This window comes from Ambystoma mexicanum, chromosome 3p, assembly GCF_040938575.1.
Source record: "Ambystoma mexicanum isolate Mex_15411 chromosome 3p, UKY_AmexF1_1, whole genome shotgun sequence".
Classification (NCBI taxonomy): Eukaryota; Metazoa; Chordata; class Amphibia; order Caudata; family Ambystomatidae; genus Ambystoma; species Ambystoma mexicanum.
Window position 1 is genome coordinate 776,494,207 of NC_090925.1, and position 22,902 is coordinate 776,517,108.

The 22,902-nt window shown below is 41.6% G+C and overlaps 1 protein-coding gene and 1 long non-coding RNA gene across 4 annotated transcripts in view; both read left to right on the forward strand.

The window, feature by feature from the left end:
* LOC138580857 (zinc finger protein 514-like) overlaps positions 1 to 22,902 on the forward strand; it is a 361,413-nt gene that overhangs the window by 99,161 nt on the left and 239,350 nt on the right. The window lies entirely within an intron of this gene.
* Positions 9,531 to 10,004, forward strand: LOC138579602 (uncharacterized). Its single transcript, XR_011304093.1, has 2 exons — positions 9,531 to 9,607; positions 9,695 to 10,004. It is a non-coding gene; the product is annotated as an uncharacterized lncRNA (long non-coding RNA).

Sequence of the window (22,902 nt, forward strand, 5' to 3'; positions counted from 1 at the left end):
CACCATTAAGTCACCTCTGGTCACCGGGCATTAATGACAAAATCCCTAATGTGGAGAGGTTTCAAGCTTGGTATGAGGCAGGCCTGGAGAGGGTGGGACAGCCCCTAAGGAAGGACTCCTTCATCACGCTTCCTGAACTAGAAGAGGCACTCGGAATAGGTACACTGTCGGCATTCCACTTTCTGCAGATTAAGGGAGTTCTGACAAAACCAGAATGGAAGGATAAGCTGAGCAGGGAACTCGCCCCGTTTGAACTCATACTCGACTCCAGGACAGAAACAAAAGGGTTGATATCGGTTTTGTATAAAACGCTAATGGAAGCTGGAAAGGGCTCAACAGAACCGCTTAGGCTAAAATGGGAAAGGGACATGAGCGAGGAAATCGACCCGGAGACATGGGATAAGATATGTAGGATTGCGCCCAAAGCCTCGATCTCATGCCAGTATAAGTTGCACACGATTAAACTGCTGAATAGGTGGCAATGTGACCCGTGCAGGCTCTCTAAGATGTATCAGTCGTCTAGTCCAATGTGTTGGCGGGGATGTGGGTCCACGGCGGATTACTGGCACATGTGGTGGGGTTGTCCTCAGATCAAAATTTACTGGAACGAGGTGCTAGGTTGGATTAGGGACCTAGATGGGATCCAGCGAACAGCAGACCCCTACCTGATATTATTTGGTCTCGAGAAAATCGAGGATGAATTGAGAAGGGTCATAGACATAGCTGCACCACTCTTACTAGCTGCAAGGGCTTTATTGACCATAAAATGGAAATCCCCAGTTACCCCCACAGAAAAAGAATGGGTTAACGTGGCCTCCAATATGTGTATTATGGAAAAAAATCACAGCATCTATGCATGGGAAAGCCACGCAATGTGATATCTTATGGTTTGAGTTTGTCAATAAATACATACCCGGAATAGCTCACTAACGCCTAACGGACAATCAGTGCCATGGGTAACGAAACATCATAATACCCTCCCGAACAAGGTAGGCCCCAAGACCTGACAGACCTATCAACCAATGTCCGAATTGTTAGACAATACATCCCTCAGCGGCAGAGTATAAAGTCTTGCGGAGTAGCGGGAGGGGGGAGGGAGGGGAAAAATGGGAGAAGATTAGTCAATGTTAATTGACGCTGTAAAGAGGAGCTACCTATTGATAGGACAGAATACAAGAATTTTGCTGCAATGTAACACTGTATCTTAAACGTGTTTTCTATTTTACTGTAATACCTGCTTCTATGTTATGATGGTTAATTTTGGATGTATATGTTGTATCCTGTTTGATATAAACTCCAATAAAACTAAGTTTAAAAAAAAATGGAGGGGCTCAGAGAAGTTATAAGAAAGCACCCAATGACACGAAGAGTTTGTTACTAGGACGCATTCTCCACATTAATGATGGGTTGATTCTGAATTGTGAAAATGTATTGAGATTACTTCATATCCCAAGGCATCCCAATTTAATAACCTCAATTGACATGCAGACCATAGAATTCTTGGAAGAAAACAGGTTAGATAAGATTGCAATCTGGTGTCAAATTTGGTTAAGTATTCCTTGCTGGAGGAGGCTTATAGCCTCTTGCCTTTGGGCTTTGATCTGACAGAGTTGCCTGACAACCAACAGCCAAGCCTTCCCTCTCTAAGTGGGGATAGCAAAGGGTAGGGGTAAGAGTGTTGGTTATTTGGCTTATGGAGGGAGGAGGACTAATTGCGTTAATGAAAGTAGAGTGGTTAGATTAGAGTCCCTAGAGAATGATGAAGAAAGAGAGAGTTGGGGCTGGCTAGCTGAAGCTCTGGAGGTGAATGGGAAGAGAGCTTAACTAGATGATCTCACACTGAGTAGGAATTGTAAAGTTGGGAGTTGGAACACTAGGGGATTTGCTCATCTATTTGGGAAGGGTGATTTGCAATTTAATTTGCATGACATCATTTGCCTGCAGGAGACCTGGTTAAGACCCCTCCCACTCTTGGATGACTATGCTATACATCTGTTTGTTAGCAGTCAGAAATGGGAGGGGTTTGACCAAATATTAATAATACAGGTCAACTGTGGAAAGGGCAAAAAGGAGACATGGATGGTCCTCTTTAATATATACTGGAATCATGAAGTTGAGGGGGCTCAACATTTTCAACCTTTAATTATGGGTTTTTTGGGCAATTCTTTTGAAAGGTGGAACATAGTCATTCAGTCATAGTAATTTGTGGTGACTTAAACTTTCACTGTTTTGATAAGACGCATGTTTTGATAATAGATAGTCATGTTTCATCTACATTGTCGGAGAAGAGGGGTATGTCTGGCGAACAGCACTAAGTACTAGGGATGTTCATTTGATGAATGGACAAACAGAATGGGATATAGCAGCGAAACCTACTTGGAATAGAGGTGCAGAATGTAGTGTAATAGACTATTCTTTTGAATCAGGTAACATGCTGAAACAGACCCTGTATTTTGAAATAACTCCCACTGATCAGAGTGATCATAACCTCATGAATTTAACATGTAGGGACTGGGGGTTTGAGGCATCAGAATTCTATCCAACAGCAGTAATGTCAACAAGTGGCCGAAATAGGCTTATTATGAATCAAGCTCAAATTGTCCAGCTAACTGAAAGATTTGTTACCCAGGTGAGCTGTACATCTAAACACTGCATATCGGGTGCACTGGAGCATACTGGCTTCTTGGTTAATTTCATGGAAAAGAGGCAAAAGGGGGTTAAACATGTTTTCTCTCATTTGCATGCCTATGACGAGGAACTGGCAAAGGCCAAGAGAAATTGTAAAGCCGGGCTGAGGAACATTCAGAGAGAAAAGGGTGGCTCAATGACAGCTGTTAAAAAAGTAAAACAGCACTATCACAACTGGGTGAGATCCAGGAAACGTCATGTTTCAACGGGACGCAGAATTGATGCTACGTCTTATAGGCACAAAAATAGAAGTCCCATTTGGAAGCTGATCAACTCACTTAGTGCCCCCTGGGAGGGCGCTGATACTTAATGCAGTCCCAGCAGGGAGGTGGTTCGCCCATTTCACTTAATTTTCAGGAGACCCTACTCACCAGCCGGGGTAGGGGAGACTCACCAGCCTGTGAAATTGAGGTTTTCTATGGAGAAAGAAGATATTGTAGATTTGATCAAGAAAGCCAATAACTCGAGAGCACGGGCCGGGACGGGGTGACCAATGCTGTGCTGAAAAGGGATTCAATATTGTGGCAATACATTTTGTGGAACCTGTTTGAGTATATTGGAATGATTAGGAGAGTTCTGCAGACATGGATGTCATCAGTGGTGGTGTCAATTTTCAAGAGGGCGATAGGTCAAATCCGCAAAGTTACAGGCCTATCGTCCTTCTTGATCGGGCTGGTAAGATCTTTGCCTCACTGGTGCTGAAGGCCTTGTCTAGTTGGGCATTTTCAACAGGCCTTTTTGACCCTTTACAATCTGGGTTTGTTAAAGAAGTAGGTACTTAATTGAATGGGTTTTTGTTGAATATCTTGAAGAGGGCTGTGAGAAATGAAAGCAAGATCTATTTAGCCTTTATAGACCTGGCTCAAGCATTTGACACTGTTGATCATGGTAAACTATGGGCAAAATTACATTTATGGGGTTGCCCTAATGATATCCTTGAAGCAATCAAGGAACTGTATTTGGGAACATCATTGAGAGTTAACTTGGATTAGAAGGGTACACTCTCTGATCCCATCCCGACGGAAAAGGGTCTTAAACAAGGCTGTCCATTGACCCCTACCCCCTTCAACCTGTTTCTTTCAGACGTGCAGAAAACCTGAACCTTTCCCCCGAATATTGGTGGAAAACCCTTGGATCGGCTGCTGTACGTGGTTGATTTGGTCTTAATAGACCAAACTCCAACAGGATTACACAACAGCTAAATATGTTCAGGAGAATGGTCTAAAAATAAACACAGATAAATCAAGAATCTTGGTACTACAGATGGCTAAGGCCAAAGAAAGAAGCACTTATTTGTGGACCCTGCAAAATAGGATTCTGCTCAAAGTTAATTCATTCACATACTTGTGACTGCACTTGAACAACTGTGTGAGAGATACTGCCAGAGAATTGCTTTTGCTGGAGAAATTGAAAAACGTGGCCGCTCAGGGCAGAGTCTTATTAAAGAGATATGGGCGCTTCTCCCTGACATCAGTTGTGTTGTTCTATCATTTGAAGGTTGTACCTATTATAACCTATGGCACAGAGGTCTTTTTTGCACTGCCGGCAAGAGTGTGGGCTGTGCTTGAGGGCTTGTTTTGGAAACAAGTGTTGAACTTGCCAAAATGTGTACCGATCCAAGTCATAAGAATGGAACTGGGGTTGATATCAATGTACGTGATGATGGTGTGGAAATCTTTCTCATTGTATAGAAAATGCATACTACCGAAGCCAGTATGTGTTTTTAATATGATAAAGGCAGAACTAATTGCAGAGTCGGAATTGACATGAATCAAATGGAAACAAGCATGTTGTACTATTCTGATCGAGCTGAATGTTTCAGAAGAATTCTTGATTTCTAACCCAGTATCTGTCAAATGCAAGCTATGGACTAAAGACCAGATATAATCCCAACAATTAAGACAGTCTTATAGGCGCTATGCACAATTGGTTCCTGAGGCTCACAATTATAACATCTTGCCTAAAAGCCTGGCTAAATTTCCTGATGGCTCGCTACGTGCACTGTACATGCGCTTTAGGTTAAATTTGTATCCTACGAGAGAGGTACTTGCAACAAGAAGGAGAGTCACAAAAGTGGAGATAAAATATAGACTACGCGAGGACAAGAACTCAGTAGAATCATTGCAGTATCTTGTCTTATTTTGCCCAACACTGACTTAGCTAAGATCAAGATTATTGGAAAAAATTATTAACAACCATGACTCGTGGTCCGCGGAGCAATGGTGGCTGGCCTTCACGCAAGGTGGCACTCTTGTGGATCTTGGCTTTGTTGAATTTTTTAATATTTGTGTTGCCTAGCGCACACCTAGGTTTAAGGTTTTTTTACAAGATTTGTTGAAAATTTACGGGGTGCCGGGGAGAATAACAACCTTGACACTGGGTTGTTTTAACCTATGTAAATCCAACAGATTGTCCACAAGATTGTGGAACTCTCCCGTCCCCTGCACACCCTTTATACTGTAGAAACAGTCAATATTTCTATACAATGGTAATATTCAGTATCTTTCAGAAAAAAGAAGAAATTAATGAGAGAAGCTAATTCATGACACTATTATAATAAAACAGAATGATGGGGACCATCGGTTTTAATTGAATTTTAAATTAATTGTTATAGATATGAATTTCAATTCATTCATCATCCAGTCTTTGTAAACATAATAACATAAATGTGTTCATTTTGAGGTTACATTCAATATTATAATACAAGGGCATACAAGGTACTCATCACACTTTCTATACAATAGGCTTTTCACATGGTATATCCAAAGAAAGTAATGATGAATATTTTCTCGACGCGTTTCGGGGTGTCCCCTTCTTCAGGAATTGATAGCCCTCTTCATTGCCGTTAATCTTTGTTTCGTCTATAATGTATGATACAATGATCAGATTTTAGATTCTCACTGATAACTGTCATTTAACTCTTGGGAGAAATTTTTAATAATAATCACCTGGATGTTCAATGTGGAATATCCTAACTGGATTTATTATCAATAGCAATATCAGCCCAATAATGGTTATACAACCTGTAGATGTGATAAAAAGACAATAGGGAAAGCTCAATGAAAAACGGGATCTTAATTCATGAAGGAAAATCTAGTCATGTAATATCTAAGAAAAAATATTACCTTTCGGTATTTCTGTAAAAAGCTACTACATCCATGGAATGGGTCGCTGTGGTATGTAGAGAGTCCTCAGGTACGGAGGTAGTGCAGTAATGGGCGATTCCTCCACTCGTGTCTGTAAAAACGCGTATATATACTATATAAGATACAAGAAAACAATGGGGTGGGATCATTCTGTGGAGAGTATTCTGTGAAGGCCTCTAGGCTCATGGTATGCAATTGGGGAGCTGTTTACAAAGGATTCTCTTACCTCCTTCCTGAGAAGATGGCCGGTGCTGTAGCTCGAACCGTTCTACACGGTTTTCGCTAAAGATGGCCACTATTTACATTATGACGTCATCACGTCGAAGCGTGACGACGTCACTATGTTTAGAACGTCAACGTGTGACGGGAAAACAGACGTCATACGGGCATATTTTAGAAAACAATGTGTGATTAACCAATAGTATATAGGTGTATATCTATACTGGTGCAGGGAGTTTGAGTCAAATGAAATAAAGGTGAAAAGAGTCGGAAGATAAATGTGAGGAGTGTCTCATGTAATTTCTGGGAAATCTATTGTTTACCACGGACAAAAGTTAATCGAATATTGGACATCCGTGTGTTTACTATTTCAAGAGAAGCATGCTCACATTCTATGGTCTGTAACTTAATACATCCTATGTCAGTAAAAAATCATCCTAAGTGAACTGAACAAATTCAAAAATGTATTTAACAGCAATTGATATTGTATCCACACTGGGTTTCTGATTGGGTCAGGGGAAACAGTATTTAGTTACAAAAATGAGGCTAAACTGTAATCTTCGTTCATCCCATTGGGAGCTAGACTGTTTAGTCTCTCTATCCAGAAGATTTCCCTCTGGTTCATACGTCTGGCATGATTGCCACCTCTTGGGGCTCTGTTCACAATTTCCAAAATCACAACCTTTAGTTGAGAAATATTATGTTTCTTTATGGAAAAATGTCTTGCTACAGGTGAGTTAACACTGTTGGTACGTATGTTACTTTTGTGTTCATTCCAGCGCTCCTTGGCTTTCCTTTGTGTCTGTCCAACATAGTAAATGCCGCATGGGCAGCTTAAACCATAAATGATTGATTTCGTGTCACAAGTGGCAAAATCCTTTAGTGGGATTTTTTGGCCATTTGATGGGTGTCTTACATAACTTCCCTTCATTATGTTGTTACAATTGCCACAACTGAGACAAGCAAACGTACCTATTTTCCTCTTGGTGAGGGTTCTTTGATTGTCCACTCTCGGTCTTTCTGCTTTAACTAGGCTATCCCTGAAGTTCCGACCCCTCTTGTAGGCGATTATGGGTGGTTCAGGAAATAGTCTCTTTAGTTGTGGATCCAATTTGATTATACCCCAGTTCTTCTTGATCATCCTTGTTATGTGATGACTCTGTGCTGAATATCTTAAAGCGTAGAGAAATGGGATCTCCTTAGATCTATTTCTTGATATACGGAGGTCTTTCCTCTCCAATGTGAGTGTTTTTTCTTCTGCTTTCTTGATGATGGACTCTGGATAACCTCTTTCCTTGTATCTTTGTGTCATCAATAGGTTTTCATTCCTCAGGGTGTCAGTTGTTGAGATAATTCTCTTTAGTCTAAGGAATTGACTGTAGGGCAAATTATTCTTTAAATGCGTCGGATGATGGCTCCTGAAGTGTAACGTGTTGTTAACATCGGTGGGTTTGTGATAAATATTGGTGATTATCCCATCTTCCCCAATCTCTAGTTCAACGTCCAAAAAATGTAGTTTAGGGGTTCCAATTTCCATCGTGAATTTGATTCTGTCGTGGCCTGAATTGATGTATTTTAGGAATTCCTCTAGTTCGTGATGTTGTCCTCTCCAGATGACGAAAACATCGTCAATGTATCTTTTCCAGGTGATGATTTTTTTGCTAAATTTTGTTGGTATCAAAATCCATTTCATCTCCAAATGGTACATGAATAGATTGGCATAGGCTGGGGCCATTGCTGACCCCATTGAAGTTCCTGATGCTTGTAAATAGTACTGCGTCCTGTATCTGAAATAGTTGTTAATGAGTATAATTTTGCTTAATTTCATTAGGAAGGTTTTGTTTGCTTCACATTCATTTCTTAGTAGACACCATTCGAGTGCTTCCAAACCATCTTGATGTGGGATGCATGTATATAGACTCTGTACATCAAACGAAACCAGTAGATCATTTCTGTTAATATCTGTTAAGGTGTCTAGGTGATTGAGAAAATCTGTGGTATCTTTAAGATATGTTGTGGTTGTTTGGACTATGGGTTGTAATGCCTTGTCCACATAAACTGCTAGTGGGTTGAAGATACTATCAGTTCCCGCAACAATCGGTCTGAGGGGGGGTTTTGTCAAGTTCTTATGTATTTTTGGCAGTCCATAGAAGATTGGAGTAATAGGATGTTCATTAATCAAAAACAATTTAGTCTTGTTGGAAATCCATCCTTGGTCCTCAGCTTCCTCAAGCGTAGTTTCAATAATGCTTGATATTTCTCTGACCGGATCTTGTTCAATTTTTATGTACGTGTTCTCATCTGTTAGGAGCTCTAAAATCTTCTCCTCATAGTATGTAGTGTCCATAATTACTATGGCCCCTCCTTTGTCTGCCGGTTTTAGGGTCAGGCTTCTGTCATCCGCAAGGTTCTTGATGATTTCATTCTGCCTTCTCCTGGTATTGTAGTTCCTTGTTCTGGTGAAATTAACCCTTTTGAGATCTTTTATCATCTGTTCTTCAAACATTCTGATGGTTATGTTATTGACTTGAGGGTCGAAATGACTCTTGGGTTTCATTTCTAAGTATTGATGTGGCTCTTGTGTAATGTTGACTCCCATTTGTGAATCAAAAAAGACTTTGAGTCTCATTTTCCGTGCCAGTCTATGAAGATTGATTTTTTCTTCCAGCAAATTGGAATTCTGGGTTGGTATAAATGTTAAACCTAGGTTCAATGTGTCCGTTTGATCTTTGGATAGTGGTTTTGATGAAATATTAACAACTAGTTGTTTGGTTTGTTCCGCGATCTTAGATTTCTTATTGCCTCTTCGCGTAGTCTTTTGTCTAAAAAAACCGAGGGAGTGGTTTGTGCGTTAGAGGTAGTCGCTTCTTGTGATGTATGTATAATCGGTCCACTTTCCGCGTTCTCCCTATTGATAACTTCGTCCCCACTTGTAGGTATTTCGCTACTGGATCCACTTGGTTCTTGTCCCGGTGTTGGTGTTTTGTGGTTTTGTGGTCTTCTACCTGGTGCGGTTTTGTTTTGTGCGTAGTATTCTTGCCAGGAGTATACTATATCCTGAAGATAATCCAACGTATCTCTTCTGAATTTTCGGACTTTGCGTTGTTCTATGTCCTTTTTGTAGTTGTCCAATGTTCTGTTCACTTCCTCTATGATGGTTGTTAATTCCTCTTTGTTTTTAAATTTCGACAGTTGTTCTGTCAGGTCTTCGATTTCTCTGTCGAGTTTGCTGACAGATTTTGCTAATTCCTCGATTGTCAATAATATAAGATCCAAAGAGCATTTATTTAAGATCTGCTCCCATTACCTGAGGACTCACTACATACCACAGCGACCCATTCCATGGATGTAGTAGCTTTTTACAGAAATACCGAAAGGTAATATTTTTTCTTAGATATTACATGACTAGATTTTCCTTCATGAATTAAGATCCCGTTTTTCATTGAGCTTTCCCTATTGTCTTTTTATCACATCTACAGGTTGTATAACCATTATTGGGCTGATATTGCTATTGATAATAAATCCAGTTAGGATATTCCACATTGAACATCCAGGTGATTATTATTAAAAATTTCTCCCAAGAGTTAAATGACAGTTATCAGTGAGAATCTAAAATCTGATCATTGTATCATACATTATAGACGAAACAAAGATTAACGGCAATGAAGAGGGCTATCAATTCCTGAAGAAGGGGACACCCCGAAACGCGTCGAGAAAATATTCATCATTACTTTCTTTGGATATACCATGTGAAAAGCCTATTGTATAGAAAGTGTGATGAGTACCTTGTATGCCCTTGTATTATAATATTGAATGTAACCTCAAAATGAACACATTTATGTTATTATGTTTACAAAGACTGGATGATGAATGAATTGAAATTCATATCTATAACAATTAATTTAAAATTCAATTAAAACCGATGGTCCCCATCATTCTGTTTTATTATAATAGTGTCATGAATTAGCTTCTCTCATTAATTTCTTCTTTTTTCTGAAAGATACTGAATATTACCATTGTATAGAAATATTGACTGTTTCTACAGTATAAAGGGTGTGCAGGGGACGGGAGAGTTCCACAATTTTGTTGAATTTTTTAAACAACATTTTTACATTACTGGACAGACCTGTTAAATGGCAATGAACACGTTTGTTTGTTTATTATGGTTGTGAACTGCAGTATAATCAATTGTCTGTTTTCAATTTCTTTTCCTGCTGTTTTTTGTTTTGTTTTTTTACTTTGTTGATCGAATGGAATTGGTTAATTGTTTCCTGTCTATTGGTTTTATATATTTTAATGAGGGAACTCAAAATGTCAAAGAAAAGTTAAAAAGGTTTTAAGACCTACAAAATAAAACAAAAAAATATATATACCACACACTATCACCACCTGAGTGGTCCCCTAGCGTTCTTGCGGACCTGAAAAGCAAGAGGGTAAGGTAAGTTAATAGGACTGAGCAGGAAATAAGCACAAGAGCGCTGTGATGTGCTGTTGGCATCTTCAGTTCGGTCTACTCTGTTCGCTGAGTATAGGTGTGCATTTTCAGATGGTAGTTGTCATGTGCTGTTGCGCGAGGCTAGTGTGCTTTGTTTCATTGTTGCGGTGTAGTGAAGTGTGTGCCGTTTGTTGTGCTGTAATGGTATGGTTGTGTTTTGTTTAGAGTTTGAGAGGTGTAAGCAGAGGGATGAGTTTTTTTAGTGGGGTTAGTTAGTGGTGATATTTTATCTTCCCCCTCAAATCCCTGCCAGTGTTGTGCATTGTGGTGTCTTAGGGGGCTCCTTCCTATATTCTTTGCAAAGTTGTGCATTGTTTGCTGGGCTATTTAGTGGCCAAACCTTCTCGACCCCCCCCCCCTGGTTTTCAGATTGATGGATGTCTACAACTCTTTGTCCACAGGCATATCCTACTATGCTGCCACTATCGTCTCCCTGGGCCCCTTGAGGGGAGGACCTCTTCCCTGTGCCCTTGAGCTCCCTGGGCCCTGTGGTTTATCCTGTTTATGTTTAGTATTTCAATCAGGTGATACACCCTGGTCTCTGCCTAGTATGCAGCGCCCAGCTGAAATGCTTATTTTATTATATATATAGGTTCAATATTCTGAGTGATATACCACTCCTATCACACCCCTTCTCAAATACCCCAGGTCACAATGGACTAGGAATAAGGCTGGTTGGTAAAGGTAGTATTTATTTATTTATTTAAAATTCAAATCAAACATACCTTTTAATAGGGAGCAGCAATCACCATTGTGGTGTTAATAACACATAGGAAGGTATGTAATGCACTGAAATTCACTTTTTAGCAACACAAATATAAAACACCAGAGAAAAGAACACTTTCGGCTTGTGTGGAAAGATAGCACTTAAGTTAGGATTTTCCCCTGCAATATTCCTCACCCCACAAACAAACAATTCTAAATAGATATAAGGAAGCAGCAGGTAATCAGGAATAAGGAATGGAAAACAGAATTCAAATCCAATTTTCCCTCCCCAAACAAGAGAGAAAAACGGATTTGAAATCTTACACTTTAAAATGACAACAATGAATGTGTTACAATGAATAGAAAGCCCTGAGGTAGAAGGGCTGGAACAAAGCTGTTGGGCTGTGGCGGTGCGTGATTTGTTTATTTTTCCACGAGAGACACTTGAAATCATTGGGCTGCGGGAGGGCTACGATCTGAGTAAACAGAAGGAGCATAACTCAGCACTGGTCCCAGCCCCCCTGCAGCTGCCTGCACTATCTTCATTAAAGGCATTCAAAGCAGAATGGTGAAAAGGACGCCTTCGCTTTGAAAAGCACAAACTGCATCCCGTGTGATGCGCGAGCCACGTGACACCCAGCTGGGCTCATTAACAGGCCCAGAGCACCCTTGCGGCGTAAGCCCTGAGGTAGAAGGGCTGGAGCAAAGCTGTTGGGCTGTTTGGCGGCTTTGGGGTGTGGAGAGTGGAGTACCTTCCCCAGTCTGTCGGGGGACCCATGGCAGCTTTGGCTAAAAGACACTCCCAGGAGGGTGAAGGTGAGGGCATACATACAAGAAGTAAACGTGGTCGTCTCATGGGGAGTGCAGGAGGAAACACCCCGGAGAGGGGACATGGAATAATCCAACCAATAAACCTTACAAAGTCGACTCTTCTTCATAACTCGAAAAACTTGTCACAGAACCAATCTCTACTCTTACCCCAACCTCACCTGTTATCTAAAAAAGGAAGAGAGGGAAAAAGTAATCCGATCAAAAGCCCACCCCCGTCTCCCAAGACCATACACTAGGGGGAGGGGTAAAATCACATGTAACACGGTGGCCAACCTCCCAGAACAGGGGGATAAATATCACAACCCCACTGTCCCTGATACCCCTAATCACAATACTGATGAGAGTGGCCAGTGCACAACTCCGGCCGGAGATGACGGAGCTGACGCGGGAGACGCCGCGCAAGCGGGACAGTTAGCGCAGCCTGATCACTCGAGTGTTGGATGCCCATCCTCAACTGTCCTGGCGACCTTACACATACACCCGCTGGAGGAAGATCTGGTTTCCCCCCCGCCAGAGATATCGCAGTCACCACGGCCGGAGACCGCGGAGGTCGAACCTACGAACCAAGACGAAGACTGCCCGCGGGTGGGAATACATCCCCCACCCACGCGGTTGGAGTCTCCTGGGATGGTAAAGGAGTCCCCTCTCAGACACGGAACGCCTTCGGACCTCGAACAGGAAGTGAGGCAGAATCAGGGAGAGGAGGTGACAGAACCCTCCCCCTGGATAGATAGCCCGTCCTCACCAGCAAGTGAGAAAGAAACAGCTCCCCTGCCAGTTTTCCCTACAATAAACTCCCTGGGAAAGGAGGATCAAAGACCATTAAAATACTACCTCACAAGCAAGATAGTGGCCATCACATCAAAAACATCGGCCAGGAAAGAATCTCGTGTCAAAGCACCATATAAAAGAACCTGTAAAAATCAAAACAAATTAAGCATCTCCAATCCCGCCAACTCCATGAATACCCTAAAGGAGTATTTTGGCAGGAAAGGACGCCAAGACGGCTTTACTCATCATGACATTTCGGATGCGGAATTGCTGGCAATTGTAGAAGACACAGCCTCACACTTGTCTGATATAATCATTCCCCCAATTCCGTCAGCCAGAAAAGATCTCATTGTCCAACAAAAAAATCTTGAGAAGCCAAGCAACAAAAAGATTGCAGAAATTGCACCAGACAAGGACCAATTGGAGCCCCTATCCACGGGGGAAGGCAAAGCTAAGCTTTCCCAGTCCAGTGCAATTGAGCCTAGGTCATTCCCCGACCCTTCAACAAAGACACTAGTGCCCCTCACAAACATGGAGAAAACCAGGATCCACCAACCAGAGGAAGCACCACCAGCACATAGAACACCTCCACTTGATCAAACTGCTATGGGAAAAGAAAAAACACAAGAGGATCAGGAACTACAGCTCAATAACACAAAAGATTGTGAGGAACCCGATGCAGAAACAGTGACTCCAAAGAGAGACAAAGGGAAAAGCAGTAGCACAATCCCTACTGAGCAACCCCTGGAGAACCAACCGATTGCCAGCCCTGTGAATCCTACTACAGAGAAGAAGAAATACGCTGACAAAACAACAAACACCAAAGATTCAAGGGCAAGGTCACCTATACCCAGTAGACGGATGAGTGAGGTCGCCAGCAAACAAACGCAAGATTCTCCTCAAAAGAAATTGGATGTCATGACCGTCCTATCAACGGTCACAATAGCACTGTCACCCTTTGGAAAGTTATACGAATCCCTGAATGACGCAATGAAAGATCAAAACACACTGATTGCTATGATGTATTCAAAAATACTCTTTTTGGAGGGTTTCGTGACTGCAAAGGAGAAGCATCCTCACTTGGATGTACAAGAAAGGCCAAGCCAGGGGAACAACAGCAAAGAAACCCCTGGGAGAGAACCAGAGGCTCACGCAATAAGATCCTACCAAACTCAAACTGAGACGGTGGAGGGAGTCAACCCTCCTAGTGCATCAAATGCAGCAAACGATGAATCAGCCAGCACTCCTTCAGTGCCGGCAAGACCCCAAAAGGTTGACCCACATTCCATCATTACCACCACCCCTAGCACCACAGGAGGGTGAAAACAACACAGCCCAGGGGCAAAAAAGAAAAAAACTAGAGCCAAAACCGAACGAAAATAAAAGTACAAAGACAAAACCGGCTTCGGCAATCTTCACATTTACGCCCGTACCACATCTTTCCAACGGCTGACATTTTTTTGCAGAAAACATCGTCTAACACAGAGCCTACGAAAAAGGTGGTATCAAGTCAAAGTTGCTCATCAAAGGAACAGAAGGGTAACTCGGGGCTTGTGAAAGGGCCGCTTGTAATCAAAACATCAGTTGCAAAAAAAAAATGAATGGACTCAAATTCCAGCAGACTTACCCGGGACAAACCCATTCTAGTACTAGCGCAGAGCGAATCATCAGAAGAGAATCCCCAAGAAAACGAACAATCATATGATCCAATAGATCTGATGAACTTAAGCTTATACACTGTCGAAGATTCGGATTCTGAAATCCCAGTTGCCCCTAAAAAAAAAAAAGACCAAAAGAGACGTCCCAAATCCTCGACAGACGCAAACGGCAAACAAGAGAGTGCTTTTTGAAGACCCCAGTCCATCATTACAAGAACCTGGAGCACGCACCAAAAGAAGCATCGAAAAAATTGCTGAAAGAACCCTAGAGCCTTCTAATCGTCAAGGGCGGAAGCGAAGACACTCAGGGACAGGTCTGGATACTACTACATCTCAACTTAACAACCAAGAGAACAACAAAAAAAACGGGGCCAGCAAGGAACATGCAGAACAAAGCAAAAACCCCAAACACGACCTCTTGGGAGTGACAAGTTTGTGCCGTCCCCAACTACAACCAAAAATACACTATAGGTCAAGGGCGGTCCACAGCGCAAGAGAGACTTCCGAGTCACCTAATTGGCAAGAAATTGCGCGGAAAAGCAAGCCGACTCCTAACGTGCAATCGATCCCGATGAGAACATTTAAGCTGCAAAGATTCTGCGAAGAACGAGACAACTGGATTCTAAACTACAAAGCGCTATCAAGCATCTTTAAGCAAATAAAGCCCCTGAAATCGGCCTCGCTAAACATCATCGACATCTTGGAACCTAACCCCAATGGAAGGAAGGACAGCTCCTACCTACATGTGAATTCAAACGAGGCCCAAAAGCTACTTTGGAGTGCCAAGGACGAACTAAAACACTTGGGGCTAGAGCTTACTTTAGCAACGAATGCGACTCTAAACCAAATAGACAAAATGATGGAGGAGAAAGTGACAAAAAACTCTAGAGACCAGTCTAGAGAAAGACTTGAAAGAACTGCATGAAATCACAACTCGCCTAGTAGGAGACTCCCCTACACTAGACAATCGCAGGCCGCCCCAGAGAGAGTAATCCCAGAGAGTCGAGAGGGAAAAAAACAACTAGAGACTTGCAGAGGAGCTACGACCGGACACAGCTGCGAAAACAGATAAAAGACAACTTTCCTTTTCAATCAGAAAGTCATCAGGGGAAAGAGGAGCAACGACACAGTGCATTCCCAAAGATCGCCCATCAAAGGAAAAAAACGGACTCACGTTCCGATACCAAACAAGAGTGGAACTTCGGAGAGAAAGCTCCCCTCAACTCAGAAGAAAATAGAGATTGGTTTGCAAAGCAAGTAAACCGGCTAAGAACAAAGTAGCCACCACTCAAGACCACCTACGATCCATTTCGGCCTTACCAAGGAGCAAACGACACATCTACACTGTCATTGATATCTTGGAACATGAGGGGTTTCGCCCACTTGACTAAGAGATCCGATGTTCAACTGGTAGAGTTCAACATCCTCTGCCTCCAGGAGACATGGCTTATAAACAAGCCCAGCCTAGATGGGTTTGAGCTAACACACTCCCCGGCACAAAAAGGCCAAAAAGGCAGACCACGATCGGGCCTAATAACAGCCGTCAAGTCAGGAAGTTCACTATCGCTGACCAAGGTCGTGAAGAAATCAGAATTTATATTGGCATCTATAATCTCGTGGTCAAACGCCACCAAAAGCCCAAACAAAACACAGATGTTAGAGAAGATCCTGGTCCTCAACATCTACTGGAACCCTCTGAGAATCTCGAATAAACAACTTATGATGGAAGTGGATTGGACAATTGACTCAGCCCTAATAGACGACGACGTGAAACACATAGTTATTGCCGGAGACCTGAACATCAATTTACTAGCCAACAAGAAAAACCCATGTGGAAGAGCTGCTCTGTGGTCAAGCCTCATGAAATCCAGAGACCTACATAACCTCCACCTGATAAACCGCACAGAAGAAAATTTAACACCAACATGGGAGAGAGAGGGCAAAGAGGCGGTCATTGACTATATCCATGTGTCTAGAAGTCTTTTAAAACACTTTGCGTCCTTCAAGGTCAGTAGAACCGATAACAGCGACCATAACTTGCTACTTTACAAGTGGCAGGCAAGTCTAAGAGAAGACCGAAAAATGACGTCACCCGTGGAAGCGGACTCGTAGGGTATTCACATTCGTTTATCAGATAACGCAATCAGCGCCCTGACGAGAGACTATTCTGAGCGCTCCAACTACAGCAACCATCCGGTAGAAAACATAACGGACTACTCTTCTGTTCTGATAGTCCCCAGAAAACCAGCAAAAAGAGATCCCAAACGACCAGTAACTATAATCCACGCTTTTAACCAAAAACTGGTGGAAAGGAGGAAGCTGGTCAGAAAACTAAAAAGACGAGCAAATAAATCAGGCTCAGATTCCGACTTAAAAGAGTCAGAAAAAGCTACCAAAAGCTATCAACAGTGGCTTAGAGCCAATAATTATCAGAGAAATCAAGAGGACGCTGAACTGATGCTGCGTACGATCTGCAGCAAAAAAACAAAGGACTTCTGGTCTCTGATTAATGGAAAAATAAAGGGAGAAAACTAGCCTTTAACCAACGCAGTGGGCAAACTGAGCTGGGTGAAACATTTTAAACAGCTTTATAAAGCACCCCGGAAGCTCCCACCACGTATAACAGCTAACGGCAAAGCAAAATGGAATGTTCCAACAGACCAAGAATCAATTCTGAATAAAATAAAAAAACTCAATGGTTCACGTGCAGCAGGACCAGACGGTATCACCAATTTTGACCTTAAGCAAAAGGCTGAAGGCTGGTCCAAGTTCGTGGGAGAAGTTTTCAAGAACTGTAACTTAGCCTCAACCATTCTTCCATCTTGGAAAAAGGCGATTGTGATGCCCATCTTTAAGAAAGGTGCAAGAGACAACCCGAGCAACTACAGGCCTATATCACTATTAGAGTCGATAGGCAAACTTTTTGCGGCATTCATTCTAGAAAGCTTCAAAAGTTGGGTAGCTCTCAGCAACATGATGGGCCCGCTACAAACAGGCTTTGTAAAAAACTCAGGAACGACAGACAACATCTTAGGCCCAAGTACCTTGAAAGCCAAAGTAATGGAAGGTCACCCTAAAATCTACATGGCCTTTATCGATTTAACAAAGGCATTTTGACTGCGTCGACAAATCACTGCTCTGGGACAAACTCGAAAATAGCAATTGTCCATCAGAAATATTGAACCCCATCAAGGAGTTGTACTCTAACACGTCGATGTGTGTACGTCTAAACCAACAAGGCCTGCTGTCATCCTGGATAAAAATTGAACGAGTAGTAAAGCAGGGCTGTCCACTAGCTCCAGCCCTCTACAACGCATGCACCTCGGACTACAAAGACCAAGAGGTAAATACACGATATTTCCCCCCCAAGAATAGGCAAAGAGCAAATATCTAGAATGCTGTACGCAGACGACATCATTCTGTTGGACCAAATGCCTATAGGCCTCCAAAGGCAACTAACGAACTTGGACTGCTACCTACAAGCAAACCAGCTCCAAATGAATCAAGAAAAGACTAAAATCATGATCCTGGGAAAATGCAAGAGTAAAATGACGAAATTCACATGGAAAGTATGGGAAGAAACACTGGAAACAGGGGAGGAGTTCAAATACCTCGGTATAACACTCAATAAAAGCATCAAAGAAAATCCAATGTGTGAGACCATTCTGAAAAAACTATGTCTGCTAATAACACAGACCAAAATGCTCTCTAGAAAGTACGGCCATTTTTCACTTGCCCCAGTGCTGACATTCTACAGGATGAAGGTCATCCCCACTTTAACTTATGGGGTGGAAGCTATGCCTTACATTACCTCTAACTTTCGGCAGAAAGTAGAAGGAATTTACTGGGGCATGGTCCTCAACTTACCACAATCAATGCCGGTGGGAGCAATTAGGAATGAACTTACTATACAGTCTCTAAACTCCATCAGAGCACGAAATGAACTGATGCTATACCGAAAAATGCTCTTACCCAACTCCTCGGTGATACTTAAAGCAGTTGAACAAGAAATGAGAGATGGGAAGTGCAAGATGCTTCAACAATGGGAGGAGAAAAACATCTCACGTTTAGACTGGGCAGGCAGCTCTCACAGAGGATCTTATTCACACTCCGGGAAAAGTAAAAAAAAAGAGTGATGGAGAGAGACTGGATACAAACCATAGATGAAGTCCAGTTAGTAAAATCAATGAAAAACATCCCAAACAATCCAGTGAAAATTAATCAAACGAAAACCTACCTATTGAAGTGCCCTTCCAAGACGCTCCGCAAAAACTTTATGCGGATCCGCCTCAACATCGCATACACAAATGAGGTATTAGAGAGGCGAAAACGAACCAACTCCAGCCTCTGCCGATTCTGCTCCCAACCAGACTCAATAGAAACCTTGAAGCACCTACTCCTAACATGTAGAGGGGTAGATGAAACTTGTTCTCGTCATCTGGGGCATTTACTTGGCAACTTTGACTTTGTGGATGACGAGGGAACATGGAACAACTTGTTGAGTGGTGAGAACACTAAATCGACAATCGCAGTGGTGGGGTTTTACGAAAACCTCGGCCTTCTAAATCGCCAGGACAAACCAAGCAATGCAACTAGAGGAGCAGACACTGCTAAGAAATAAAACTGCATCCCCACTCAATTCTCTCCGTCTAAACTTCCCCTCTCACAAAGAGCAGAGGCTGGCAGGATCTGGACCTTTTTCTTCTTTCTTCTTCACTGAACCCAGGAACAATCTTGTAAAAATTGTTTCTTTTTAAACAATTAAATCAAGTAAAAAAAACATTTAAAAAAAAGAATGTGTGGTGCAAAAATGCTTAAATCAGTACAAATCTCTATGGGAGCAACATTGGAAAGATACTAACAATCATGAGCTATAGTTTGAGCAAAAGTAAACACTTTGAATCCAAATGGAAGGTTGAAAATAATTTAGAATAAAAATCACACATGTAAAACTTTGTAAAATTGTGGATTCCTGCCTAAAATTAATGGGTGAAATACACTGATTTGGGTTGCGGTATTTGAGTTGGGATGTAGCTATAGGTCTTAGGTAAAATCCAGAGTTGAAATGAAGTCTCTAGCTATTAAACTGAGGAAGCTATGCAATGTTGAATGAGAGGCGTTTTCAGAAAAATCGGGTAGTGAAAACAGAAAAGAGACTCAGTTTGGACAAGAAAATATTTACTATAGTTTTACTGTATGCTAGAGCATTCTGGCCAGAATACCAAGGAGGGACACAGTAAGCTCTAGAGTTGATTCAGGACTTCAACAACAGATCCCCAGCGCCTGCTCCGGCGGAACCAGTCGGATCACTCAAAGTAGGATTGATAGTTTAAGATTTACACAAGATGAAAATGACTAAGGAAATGGCACTTAGCAAGATAAGTCACAGACAGAATTGTAATAATTGCAATAAGGATTCTGACAATGTTACAAGTTATTAAGGTAAGGATAGGATGGTTTCGAGATTGGGATAGGACGAGGCAAAATATGCTATGGTTTTCTATGATTCCTATTAATTCTTACAGTTTACTTTAATTTTAGGATTTTGGACCGTCAGGGGTTGTGGTCATCACACGGATCGGGTCTAACCAAGGACAGCTGGGCAACTCTGGCGGGACAGGATCATCTAGGCCGTTCTGGTTCCCGGACTGCACTTAACTGACCTTTCTGGTTACTGGTGACTGGAGATCAGCGGGATGGCGAGTTTGGAACAGGCCTGCATCTAGCAGTAGCAATCCAGCCTGGTTTAGGATGCTTCCCTTGGGTTTGGGGGATTTTTAGAATTTGAGGCCTAGCTGAAAAGGGGTTCAGCAATGCATAGGCCTTGGCTTTGCAATGAAAATCTGGAATCAGGATCAAGCAGGATGAAGAAATCAGGAACAGGCCGCCACGCAGGAAATCAGGAAGAAAGTCAGGAACCAGTCTGTGTGTGCAGGTTTCCTTATTTATCATGCCAAATGACATCACCACAGTATATGGCAGGGGCAGGCTTACTACACACACCCATAATGCTAAGATTGGGCAAGAGCATAGTTTCCGCCTTGCTCTTCGCTGATTGGATCAAAGAAAAGGATGTCTTGTTTATGGGATGATTTTTACAATGACTAGAAACCTCCCCTAGCCACTGGAACCAAAATCTAATTTTACCACAAATACATATTTATAAAGTACTAACCTCTGAGAAAATCAGATACACAGGTTACATATTTTGTGGGTCACATTTCACACCAAACCCCAAGTCTGTGGGACCTGGTTTTGCCTTTCTGCTACATTTTGGCAATTTTAACCATGAAAGGTTTGGCCTAAAATGTCCCAACTTTGTACACAGATGCATGTTTACCCCTGGGATGTGTGTACAAAATGTTGTGTTCGCAATATCAATACCTTCCCCACAATCTGTTATTTTTTACAACTTTTGTTCCTTATGCAGTAATAAGTTCTACCAAGTTTTCAAAGAAAAAGCATAAAATTAGATTTAAAACTACCAACTTTCCATATCTTTCCTCATTCTTGCTGCAAAGTTAAATGTCTTTTAAATTTCAGTTACAAAATAGGCTTTTTAAAACCAACAGGAAGTCTATTGTCACTTAATCCGTTTTTTTCCCCCCAACTGCAAGCAAATGTCAATTCCTTTGAAGCAGGATGAGGGGCCTCTCTCTTGATTGAAGTTTACTGCCCTTCACACTTGACAGGTGAGAGTCTCAGCCTGCTATTGTATCAGCCTGGAGCAAAGACGAATGTCTGATGACGACTTGGGAAGTCCCTTTATCCTGGGTATTCAAAGCCTCCAAGCTAGTAATTAGCCACTTTCCTGTTCCAGAGGTTTATGAGGTATCACCCTTTCTCAGAGCCAGCAACTGGCAGAGCAAGTTTTTTTTAATATAGTTTGCCAACTCAGCCTGGGTTTTAGCTTTGATTTTCTCCTTTTAAATCTTTACTTTAAAACTATAGAATTAAAACAGCTTATAGGTGTATTTTTAACAGTAACAAATCCTTTTACATTTCTAAGTAATCAGGCTTTTACACAACAATGTACTTTTAAATAGGCGATTTTCCCCCTCCAGTAAGGAAAAAGCACATTTTACTATTTCTTTAAATTCGGTTTTATATCACCAGCAAATATACACTTTGTGCATCTATAGTTCTTTTCTTGAGTGCTGGAGATGTCTTGCAGCATGGATACAGTTATAGGCATCTATTTAGAGTCTTTCTATGGACAGCTGATTCTTGATACTATTGCAAAGAAAATAGACGCATTTCCCGTGTAAAAATGAAAACTAAGCCCTGGTTGACTTTTCAAGGATACATTTGACAGGAGCTGTCATTCAAATGATGCCTGGTTCCTCTGAGACACAATGAATGATCCTGGGCTTTACAGGGCCTTTTTAATCACAGTGGTTCACGAGAAATTGATGAATTTGGCACAAAGCAGCAATTTTAAGTTTGAAAAGGTGTCTTTTTTTAAAATTGTATATGGTTTTATTAAACAATTTACAAAAAGTATTCAAAATAATATACATTTTTACAATGCATACAGATATTTCATACACAGTAAAATATACAGCAAAGCGATATAAATATCAGCCATATAACAATCATCATATAGAGTTAGGATAGTAGCAACTAATAACAAGAATAGCCTATGTATATACATCATCAAGCAATTCATCTCGAGTAATCCAATTGAAGGTTACATATAAAGCCAGACAATGCCAATCCCTCTCGCGTACTTTGAATGCATAGGCAACGTTGCCATACCAGCTCAGTATGTAAGCCCAAATACAGAACCTTCAGTGCACTCAAACAAGAGTCTCTAAGAGTGTTAAATTGCGCACAAAACAAAATGAGGTGTATAGTCGTTTCAGGGACTGACTGACAGAATCTACAAAGGCTATCTTCCACCGTAGTTTGCTTCCAACGCAATTTAGTGTCCAATGTTGGGAGAATATTGCAGCGCTATCTTAATAGTGTATGTCGATGATTTCGATTCGGAAAAATGGTAAGAATTGGAGAGAAAGACCCTCTTTTCTTGTGTTCGGGTGCTAGATGGAGCATAGATTTATATGAGTGAAAGCAGTCAGTTGTAAGGCACCAGTCGTAATCCTGCAGTTTCTTTTTGGTTTTCGTTGGGTTAGTTGTTAGATGTTCTAAATCAGAATCAATGTTGCAAAGAATTGTTTCACACAAATTACAGAAATTAGTTAGAAAACCAGAACATTCAATATTGCTTCCAACAAGTTTGTATAGGGTATTAGATAAAGGAACCTTAAGTTTGGCATAAAGCGTAAGCATCTTCCAATGAACCCGAGATTTTAAAGAGACATAGCCTAATTCGTATCGAATTGCAGCCAAAGGGACCGCATTTGGTAAAAGAAGAACCCGTCTCGGC